Genomic DNA, 12,124 nt, shown 5'->3' with positions numbered 1-12,124 from the left:
ATAATGATGATATGTATAGTAATAATATACATTAAAGACCAGTTCAATGTTTGCTACGGGTCAAGCGCTAGGGTAGATCCAATAAAATTATATTAGACACAATCCCTGACTCACATGGGATTCACAAAGAGGAGGGAGAAAAGGGATTTGATCCCCATTTTAAAGATGAGGAAACTGAGGCACAGAGAAGTAGAGAATTGGCCGAGCTTACACAGCAAGCAAGTGATGGAGCTGGGATTCAAACCCAGCTCTCCTCATTCCCAGTTCTTTTCTCTTCCACTAGGCCATGATGTTTCTTCAATTTTATTTGATTTTACAATTATTTAATTTGATTACTTTAGCTATACATATATTTATGTCTGTCTCCCCTGTTGGAGGGCAAGCTCTTTGTGGACAGGGAACATACCTCTTCTTTGGCTTTTACTTTCCCAAGCGCTTAGTAGAGTCCACTGCATCCATTTGAGGGTGGAGAGGGGCCAAAAATGAAGAAGTCAATCAATCAGTGGTATTTATTGGGCACTCTTCTACGTGCCTGGATAAATACAATACACTAAAGTCTGTAGAAATGATCTCTGCACACAAAGAACCTATATTCTAAAGAGGGAGACAGACATAAATATGCATTTCAGATAGGGGAAATAATAATAATAATAAAAACTGTGGTATTTGTTAAACACTTACTCTGTGACAGGCACTATATTAAGCGCTGGGGTGGACACAAGCAAAGTGAAGAGGGCACGGTCCCTACCCCCGAATGGGGCTCACCGTCTTAATCCCTATTTTACAGATGAGGTAACCGAGGTGCGGAGAAGTGAAATGACTTGTCCAAGGTCACACAGCGGAAAAGTGATGGAGCAAGGATTAGAACCCAGGTCCTTCTGACTTTAAGGCCAGTGTTCTATAAGGATATGTATATAAGTGCCGAGGGCCTGGCATAGGGGTTACAGAGCCAAGTGCATAGGTGACATAGAGGAGAAGGCATTTAGGGAAAATGAGGGTCCATTCAAATAATAATAATAATGTTGGTATTTTTAAGCGCTTACTATGTGCCGAGCACTGTTCTAAGCTCTGGGGTAGATGCAGGGTAATCAGGTTGTCCCACGTGAGGCTCACAGTCTTAGTCCCCATTTTACAGATGAGGTAACTGAGGCACCGAGAAGGTAAGTGGCTTGCCCAAAGTCACACAGCTGACAGGTGGTGGAGCGGGATTAGAACCCATGACCTCTGACTCCTAAGTCCGTGCTCTTTCCATTGAACCACGCTGCTACTACTACTAATCTTAATGATAATAGTACCACTTTATACCATCAATTTTATGTTGGGTCATTGGAGATATTTCATTTTCTTTCTGAAATATCTTGAACTACTTTTCACATATTTGGGGTTTGGCAATTATGAAATTCTATTCTACCAAGTACAATTTTCTTTGATTTTCAAAGGCCTATGCATTACAAGGAAGATTTAATACATATGTTTCTGATTCATTTACACTTAACTCTCATCAACGTTGTATTTGCAAGAGTTATTCAAAATCTATGAGACCGTTTTTTAAAATCTTTTGTCATCCAATTTTTTTCCTGGTAAATAATTTGAATAGAGCCAGTCTGAAAATCTGGCTTTAAAAGCCAGAAAACATTTTTTTTTTTTAATGTGTTCTGAACTCAGCAAAACTTGCTTGTTCATTTTTTTTTAACACTTCAACATGTTATGTAAAAGTTTTATCATTACTTATTTCGAAGAATGAATTAATTATTTTGATTTTAGTTTCCCCTGGTAGAGTGTTCTTAACTTTGTTGTAAAACAACAAAGGAAAAAAGGAGTGAAAAGAATTAGAGGAAAAAAGACATAGCTCTCGAGACGAATATTTCTTTACACCATTTAGACATGACTGAACTTGGCACTGAACTTGTTTCTTAATTCAATCCATCTGTTCAGTGCTCACTACTTTATTTTTAGGGTCAGTATGCAAAAGCGGCTGAAAATATTTCAGCTCTTGAATGTTCAGGAAACAAAGAATTCTCAAACTAATGAATATATTCACTTCTTTAAAAAAAGCTTTCTCAAATGATAATTTTAAAAATCGTTTATCAAGATAATTTCTAGAACACTTGCATTTATCGCCTGAATACTAAATGAACCTTTGGCAAACCAAAGCATAAGACATTTTCTGCCTGCAAATTTCAACCCCATAATCATGCGGCTTCACTAAAGAGAGTATGATACATTTAGTGTGATATTTTCACCCTAAATCATGATAAAGTAGCAAGTACACACATTTCGAAAAGTAATATTCCCCCAAACAGTACTCCAGATAAAAATTTACTGAGATAAAAAGGTATAGGTGTTTATTGATGTAAAATATATGGGGGTGAAATTAACATAAAGTCACATATGCACAACTATCTCACTCTCAGATTTGCAAAATGTGTGTTTAAATGCTGGGTGGTAAATGTTTTATTGAAGACCCAAAGCCTAAACTCTTTTCCCTAAATATTTTTATAATCTGAAGTATCCCAACAGGTATAGGTAGCAGCAAGTAAAAATACAATATGGAAGAAAAATGTTTAGTTGGAGTTTATGCGGGACAAAAGCTTTCTCACATCACTTTGAGAGTTTCTCAAAACAAACAAACAAGCAAACAAAAATCGGCTTGTGTTACTTTCAATCAATCAGTCAATCGATCAATGGTATTTACTGAGTGCCTGCTGTGGACAGTGTACTGTATTAAGCGCTAAATAAAGCAGTGGGGCATAGCGGGTAGATACCAGGCCTGGGAGACAGAAGGACCTAGGTTCTAATCCTAGCTCCACCCTTTGTCTGCTTTGTGACCTTAGGCAAGTCACTTCACTTCTCTGTGCCTCAGTTATCTCATCTGTAAAATGGGGATTAAGACTGTGAACTCCACGTGGGACTTGGGCTGTGACCAAACTGATTAACTTGTATCTAACCCAGCGCTAAGTACAGTATCTGGCATATACTAAGCGCTTAATGAATAAATACCATTAAAAGAGTGCTTCTCTTTACATTCCAGAATCGGTTTTGCCTTCAAGTGAGAATTTTCACATCTATTTCTACAGCTGACAAAATTGAAATTTCCCCATATTATATCAGCCTTTTATTACATGCATACTATGCACCCAAGGGTCAGTCTGGCATTTGTAAAACCTAAATCAACCAATCTTCAATCAATGGCATTTATTGATCACTTAGTTTGAGCAGAGCACTGTAATAGTCATTCAGCGTGGCTCAGTGGAAAGAGCCCGGGCTTGGGAGTCAGAGGTCATGAGTTCGAATCCCGGCTCTGCCACTTGGCAGTTGTGTGACTGTGGTCAAGTCACTTAACTTCTCTGTGCCTCAGTGACCTCATCTGTAAAATGGGGATTAACTGTGAGCCTCACGTGGGACAACCTGATTACCCTGTATCTACCCCAGCGCTTAGAACAGTGCTCGGCACATAGTAAGCGCTTAACAAATACCAAATACCTTTCATTCAATAGTATTTATTGAGTGCTTACTATGTGCAGAGCACTGTACTAAGCGCTTGGAATGTACAATTCAGCAACAGATAGAGACAATCCCTGCCCATTGACGGGCTTAGAGTCTAATCGGGGGAGACAGACAGACAAAAACACTAGCAATTAATAGAATCAAGGGGATGTATAAGCACTTGAGGGAGATCAGTACAGTGAAGTAGGTGGATATGGTCCTGCCCCACAAGGAGCTTACAGACTAGTTTGGGAGACAGACATTAAAATAAATTACAACTGGGTATGTTCATAAGTGCTCAGGGAAGGGGGAAGATTAAATTGCTTAAGTGGTACAGATCCAAGTGCTCGGAGACACAGAGGAAATGGTTTAGATAGGAAACTGAGGGCTTAGGAAGACCCTTTGGAGGTGAGACTATTTTCACGGGGCTTTGACTGTGGGGAGAGAAATTGCCTGACAGATGTGAAGGGGAAGGGGGTTCCGGGACAGGAGCGAGATGTGAGGCGAGGGTCGGCGGCGAGATAGACGAGACTGAGGTACGGCGAGTAGGTTGGCATTAGAGGAATGAAGTCTGTGGGCTGGGTTTTAGTATTAGAACAGTGAGGCAGGATAGGAGGGGGCAAGGTGATTGAGTGCTTTAAAGCCAATCGTAAAGGGTTTGTTTTAGACATCTTGAATCTCCACTGCTGTCGGGACATCCAACAGTTTACAAGAACGGGTTCTAGAAAATAAAATCTACTTAGGAGTGTTCTGACAGGGAACCATTTTGGATTCTTGGTGTCTTGAAGGTGTCTTGGAGGCGATGAGAAGTTGAGATTAGCAAGGTAATACACAGTGCTCTGTACACAGTAAGTGCTCGATGGATCAATGACATTTATAATAATAATAATAATAATGGTATTTGTTAAGTGCTTACTATGTGCCAAGCACTATTCTAAGTGCCGGGGTAGATGCGAGGTAATCAGGTTAGACATTGTCCATTGTCCTGTCCCACATGAGGCTCACACTCTTAATTCCCATTTTACAGATGAAGTAACTGAAGCACAGAGAAGTTAAATAACTTGCCCAAAGTCACACAGCAGAAAAGTGGTGGAACCTGGATTAGAACCCACAACTTCTGACTCCCAACCCCGTGTTCTGGCCACTAGGCCATGCTGCTTCCCATATCGACTGCTTACTCCGTGCGGGGCACTGTACTAAACTCTTGGGAGAGTACGATCCAGCAGAGTTGGTAGACGTATTCCCTTCCCACAGTGAGCTTACGGTACAATGTGCTCATGTGCTCAATAAATAGCACTGACTGATTCTTTCATTGACGAGAGCTGAAGTTATGTGAGAGGATGAGCACCCTAAAATCGAGTGAGTGTGTCATAACTGAGAAGAACAGGGAACTCCAAACAGAGCCCCGAGTTAAGAAGAAATCTAGGAGAAAACTGTGTCTATAGTAGGAATAGTAGGTGCTAGAATTTATTGAGCACCTACCCATTCCCTCTACTCCTTCCTCTGCTCTTCCCCCTTCCCCTCCCCACAGCACTTATGCATATCTGTATATTATTTATTACTCTATTTTGTTAATGACGCATATATATCTATGATTCTGTTTATCTTGATGGTATTGATGCCTGACTTCTTGTTTTGTTTTGTTGTCTGTCTCCCCAGTTAAGACCGTGAGCCCGTTTTGGGGCAGGGTTTGTCTCTATCTGTTGTTGAATTGTACATTCCAAGTGCTTAGTACAGTGCTCTGCACATAGTAAGCGCTCAATAAATACGATTGAATGAATGAATGAGGGTGACACACTAAAATCCCACTTATTCTTGGAAGATTAACAGCATTAGTGTTAGTATTACTGACTGATCATGTAGGGCAAAAGATTGCATTAGTTATTTACAAAGTACAAACCAAGTACCTACCGTAGAAGTAATAGACCTCCCCGTCCTCAAGGGACTTAACTCTCAAAGAGGGGATATAGACAAAATGATTTTACAAATACGGCTAAACCAACTCATATTTCCAGGAGGAGGATTTGGTCACTGGTGATGAAGAACTAAAAATCCAAGGAGGCTCAGAGTTGAAAAGTCTATTAGATTCGGTGACAGAAAGGTCATTGGTTATGGTGGAAATCAGTCAATCAGTCATATTTATCGAGCAATTATTGTGTGCAGGACCCTGTATTAGGCTCTTGGGAGATTACAACATGACAGTATAACACATTCCTTGCTCACAGTGAACTTAAAGTTGAAAGGAAAGGGCAATTTGGACAGAATGAAGGGAGACAATGTATCAAACCCCTATGAGGAGTTTGGGTTGGGCCAGATCGTAAGCTCCTAGGGGCCAAAGTTAATTCCCAGACACACTATTATACTCTCCCGAGTGCTTATTACGTTGCTCTACACACAGTAAGTACTCAGTAAATACCATTACTGACTGTTTGAATGGGAGTAGGGAGATGGGGGTGAAAGCTGGAGTGAGCAATGGGATCCAGAGAATGATTTTTCAGGAGGCAAAGGTCTTGAACGTGTTTTAAAGATAGACGATGTCTTCAGAAAGAGAGAGGTTAAAGAGAGGGTAAGTCAGGGGAGGAGAAGAGGAACAAGTGTTTTTAGAAAACGCGAGGAGATTTAAACCTGAGGAACTGCTAGAGCAAAGGTTAATCGGATCGGTCATAAAAGCTTCTTGAAAGTCCTTTCAGACTATGAGTAGCCCCAGTGGATAAATAAATTTCAAGTGTTCAGTTAACACTGCCCCAAAATGGGAAAAATCCAAAATGGTTCCCTGTCCGAGCACTCCAAAATAGATTTTATATTCCAGAACCAGTTCTTTTAAACAACATAAATGTAGCAGTTAAAGTCTATCCCTTCCCACACATTTTAGACATTTATATTCTCCGTTTCTTTATCAATCAGTCACTTGATCATTGGCATTTGAGTGCTTTCACTGTGCAGAGCAGATCTGGGAGACACCAACCCTGCCACGAGGAACTTGCAATCTACAGGGGGAGACAGACATTTCAATACCATCCTGTCTGTCTCACAAGCCCGCAACCTTGGTATCATCCTTGACTCCGCTCTCTCATTCACCCCACACATCCATTCTGTCACCAAAACATGTCGGTCTCACCTTCACAACATCGTCAAGATCCACCCTTTCCTCTCCATCCAAACCGCTACTACGTGAGTACGATCACTCATCCTATGCCGACTGGATTACTGCATCAGCCTCCTTTCTCATCTCCCAACCTCCCGTCTCTCCCCACTTCATTCTACACTTCATTTTGCTGCCCGAATTATCTTTCTACAGAAACGCTCTGGGCATGTCACCCCACCTCCTCAAAAATCACTAGGGGTTGCCTGTCCACCTGTGCATGAAGCAAAAACTCCTCACTATGGGTTTCAAAGCTGTCCATCCCCTGGACCTCTCCTACCTCACCTCCTTTCTCTCCCTCTCCAGTCCAGCTCACACATGCCGTTCCTCTGCCTTCAACCACCTTGACCCCTTTCTCACCTTCCTCCTCTCCTTCTCTCTGCCCACTCTGATCCTCGGAGACTTCAACATCCATACGGATGTACCCGACGACTCCTCTGCCGCCCGCCCGCTATCCCTCCTCGACTCTGCCGACCTCCTCCTCCACCGTACCGCGCCCACTCACCGACTCGGTCACACCCTCGATCTCGTCATCTCCTACCGCTGCACTATCTCCTCACTCACCGACTCTGAAATCCCTCTCTCTGACCATAACCTTCTCACCTGCCTCATCTCTCACACTCCCTCCCCCTGCAAATCTTCGCTACTGCCCCACAGAGACCTCCGCTCTCTCGATCCCATCCGTCTTTCCAATAGCATCTCGCCTCACCTTGCCGCCCTGTCCTCTCTTCCCACTCTCGACGAGCGGGTCTCGGCTCTCAACTCCACCCTCTCTACTCATCTCGACTCTCTCGCCCCCCTTTCCCTCCGCCGCTCTCGCTCCACTAACCCACAGCGCCGGATCACCTCCTCTGTCCGCCTCCTACGCTGGCGAAAGTCCGAGCACCTAGCCGACCTCACACACTTCAACTTTCTCCTTTCCTGCCTTAACTCTGCCCTCTCCTCCGCCAGGCAAAGCTTCTTCTCCTCCCTCATCGACACCCAGGCCCGTCACCCCCGACGATTGTTCCGGACCTTTAACTCTCTCCTTAGGCCCCCTGTTCCTCCCCCTCCCCCATCTCTCACCCCCAATGATCTGGCCGCCTATTTCCTCACAAAAATCAACACGATCAGGTCTGAGGTCCCCAAAGTCACCCCTCCGCCTCTCCCCTCCCCCCCAACGACCCTCTCCCCTACTTTCCCATCCTTCCCTGCAGTATCCTCAGAGGAGATCTCCTCCCTCCTCGCAAGTGCCACCCCCTCCACCCGCGCCTCGGACCCCATTCCCTCTCACCTTCTTAAAACCATCGCCCCTGCCCTCCTCCCTTCCTTAACTTCTATTTTTAACCACTCAATCTCCAAGGGCTCCTTCCCTCTGCCTTCAAACATGCCCACGTCTCCCCCATCCTAAAAAAACCCGCTCTCGACCCCACTTCCCCCTCCAGTTATCGTCCTATCTCCCTACTACCCTTCCTTTCCAAAATCTTAGAACGAGTCATCTACAATCGATGCCTAGAATTCCTTAACTCCCATTCTCTCCTAGACCCCCTCCGATCTGGCTTCCGTCCCCTCCACTCTACCGAGACTGCTCTCTCTAAGGTCACCCGTGACCTCCTTCTTGCCAGATCCAATGGCTCCTACTCCATTCTGATCCTCCTTGACCTCTCTGCTGCCTTTGACACTGTCGACCATCCCCTCCTCCTCCATACCTTATCTCACCTTGGCTTCACGGATTCTGTCCTCTCCCGGTTCTCCTCTTACCTCTCTGGCCGATCATTCTCGGTCTCCTACGCTGGAGCCTCCTCCCCCTCCCATCCTTTAACTGTTGGAGTTCCTCAAGGGTCAGTTCTCGGCCCTCTTCTGTTCTCCATTTACACTCACTCCCTCGGTGAACTCATCCGCTCTCACGGCTTTGACTACCATCTCTACGCAGATGACACGCAGATCTACATCTCCGCCCCGTCCTCTCCCCCTCCCTTCAGGCTCGCATCTCCTCCTGCCTCCGGGACGTCTCCACCTGGATGTCGGCCCGCCACCTAAAACTCAACATGAGCAAGACCGACCTCCTCATCTTCCCTCCCAAACCCGGTCCGCTCCCAGACTTCTCTATCACCGTGGATGGCACGACCATCCTTCCCGTCCCGCAGGCCCGCAATCTCGGTGTCATCCTTGACTCGTCCCTCTCGTTCACCCCACGCATCCTATCCGTTACCGAGACCTGCCGGTTTCACCTCTACGATATCGCCAAGATCCGCCCTTTCCTCTCCACCCAAACGGCTACCTTACTATTACGGGCTCTCGTTATATCCCGGCTAGACTACTGTGTCAGCCTTCTCTCCAACCTCCCTTCCTCCTCTCTCGCCCCGCTCCGGTCTATTCTTCACTCCGCTGCCCGGCTCATCTTCCCGCAGAAACGATCTGGGCATGTCACTCCCCTTCTTAAACAACTCCAGTGGTTGCCTATCGACCTCCGCTCCAAACAAAAACTCCTCACTCTAGGCTTCAAGGCTCTCCATCACCTTGCCCCTTCCTACCTCTCCTCCCTTCTCTCTTTCTACCGCCCACCCCGCACGCTCCGCTCCTCTGCCGCCCACCTCCTCGCCGTCCCTCGGTCTCGCCTATCCCGCCGTCGACCCCTGGGTCACGTCCTCCCGCGGTCCTGGAACGCCCTCCCTCCTCACCTCCGCCAAACTGATTCTCTTTCCCTCTTCAAAACCTTACTTAAAAATCACCTCCTCCAAGAGGCGTTCCCAGACTGAGCTCCTCTTCCCCCTCTACTCCCTCTGCCATCCCCCCTTTACCTCTCCGCAGCTAAAGCCTCATTTTCCCCTTTTCCCACTGCTCCTCCACCTCTCCCTTCCCATCCCCACAGCACTGTACTCGTCCGCTCAACTGTATATATTTTCGTTACCCTATTTATTTTGTTAATGAATTGTACATCGCCTTGATTCTATTTAGTTGCCATTGTTTTTACGAGATGTTCTTCCCCTTGACGCTGTTTAGTGCCATCGTTCTTGTCTGTCCGTCTCCCCCGATTAGACCGTAAGCCCGTCAAACGGCAGGGACTGTCTCTATCTGTTGCCGACTTGTTCATCCCAAGCGCTTAGTACAGTGCTCTGCACATAGTAAGCGCTCAATAAATACTATTGAATGAATGAATGAATGAACCTCCTCACTGGGCCTCGTTCTCACCTCTCCCGCCATCGACCCCTGGCCCATGTCTTACTCTGGCCTGGACTGCCCTCCCTCCTCAAATCTGCCAAATAGGCACACTTCCCGCTTCAAAACCCTACAGAGAAGCAGCGTGGCTCAGTGGAAAGAGCATGGGCTTTGGAGTCAGAGGTCATGGGTTCGAAACCCTGCTTGGCCACTTGTCAGCTGTGTGACTTTGGGCAAGTCACTTAACTTCTCGGTGCCTCAGTTACCTCATCTGTAAAATGGGGATTAAGATTGTGAGCCCCCAGTGGGACAACCTGATTCCCCTTTGTCTACCCCAGCGCTTAGAACAGTGCTTGGCACATAGTAAGCGCTTAACAAATAGCAACATTATTATTACTGAAGGCCCACCTCCTCCAGGAGGCCTTCCCAGATTAAGCCCCCCTTTTCCTCTGCTCCCCCTCCTCTCCCCATCGCCCCAACTCCCTCCCTCTGCTCTATGCCCCACCTCCCCACAGCACTTCTGTATATATAAACATATTTATTATTCTATTTATATTAATGATGTGTATATATCTATATTTCTATTTATTTATATTGATGCTACTGATGCCTGTTTACTTGTTTTGATATCTGCCTCCCTCCTTCTAGACTGTGAGCCCACTGAGGGCGGGATTGTCTCTCTTTGTTGCTGAACGGTACTTTCCAAGCACTTAGTTCGGTGCTCTGCACGCAGTAAGTGCTCAATAAATACGATTGAATGAATGAAATAGATTAGGGATAGGGGTCTTTACAATTAGCTATTCAGGATTCCTTTTCATGTGGTACTGTTCAACCGAGACTTGAGAGATATACATTAAAACTTGGGAAGTGCTTCAAACTTGGATCTTTCTCCCTCTGTAACTACCTGTCGTGAGAAGCAGTGTGGCCTAATGAGAAGCAGCATGGCTTAGTGGAAAGAGCACAGGAGTCAGAGGACCTGGACTCTATTCCCGGCTCTACCACTTGTCCGCTGTGTGACCTTGGGAAAGTCACTTCACTTCTCTAGACGCCGGTTCCCTCATCTGTGAAAATGGGTGTTCAAGAGAAGCAGCGTGGCTTACTGGAAAGGACCCAGGCTTGGGAGTCAGAAAACATGAGTTCTAATTTCGGCTCTGCAACTTGTCTGCTGTGTGACCTTGGGAACGTCACTTCACTTCTCTGTGCCTCAGTTACCTCATCGGTAAAATGGGGATCAATAGCGTGAGCCCCACGTGGGACAACCTGATTACCCTGAATGTACCGCAGTGCTTAGAAAAGTGCTTGGAACATAGTAAGTGCTTTACAAATACCATAATTATTAATTATTAATACCTATTCTATGAGTTAATCACTTTAGACATAGTCCCTGTCCCACATGGGGCTCACAGTCTAAGTTGGAGGGAGAACACGTTCTGAATCCCCATTTTCCGGATGAGGGAACTGAGGCACAGAAAAGTTAAGAAGTGACTTCTCCAAAGTCACATAGCGGGTAAAAGTCAGAGCCACAATTAGAACCCAGGTCCTCTGACTTCCAGGCCCATATTCTTTCCATAAGGCTACATTGCTCCCACAGCGTGCTGTAAATTCAGCTCCTGGAGACTGTTTTTAAAACCAAATTTTCTGTGTCAAGGTGTTTATCAGAATTTTATGTACTCTGTGCTCTGACTGGTAAACAGATGGAGAGAACTGTACAAACCACTTCTTTTTCCTTTAAAGCTAATTTTAAAATTATAAATCTGAACCCTAATGAGACCTCGAGAGGGGAAATCGTGGAGGAAGGAGGAATCGCTTATAAAGGTACTCAGGTACCCTCCTAGCACAGTTTACTGCATAGCAAATTATAGCAGGTAATGTTTGACAGCGTCCAGGACTCCACTGCAGACACGGAAAGTGGACGTGTGTTTGTACATGTGTTACTTGACCCCGTCTTTCATTCGTGTGACACTGCAAAAGTCAGGAATGTGGAGCCCAACTTGTTCCAAACCATCGGGAAGTTTACTGGGCTAGCATCCATGTGGAAATGCGTGCTAAACCTTTTATGACTGCACCAGATTCCATCAGATGTGGTCACAGGTGTGCACCTAGCCACGTCCCTCTGCTAGCCAAAGGAAGAGTGATGGCATTTGTTAAGCGCTTACTATGTGCACAGCACTGTTCTAAGCGCTGGGGAGGATACAAGGTCATCAGGTTGTCCCACGTGAGGATCACAGTCTTCATCCCCATTTTACATTTGAGGGAACTGAGGCACAGAGAAGTGACTTGCCCAAAATCACATAGCTGACAAGTGACGGAGCTGGGATTTGAACCCATGACCTCTGAGTCCCCAGCCCGTGCTCTTTC

This window comes from Ornithorhynchus anatinus, chromosome 2, assembly GCF_004115215.2.
Source record: "Ornithorhynchus anatinus isolate Pmale09 chromosome 2, mOrnAna1.pri.v4, whole genome shotgun sequence".
NCBI lineage: Eukaryota > Metazoa > Chordata > Mammalia > Monotremata > Ornithorhynchidae > Ornithorhynchus > Ornithorhynchus anatinus.
The sequence above is the reverse complement of the archived record's forward strand: the minus strand, read 5'-3'. Positions refer to the sequence as shown.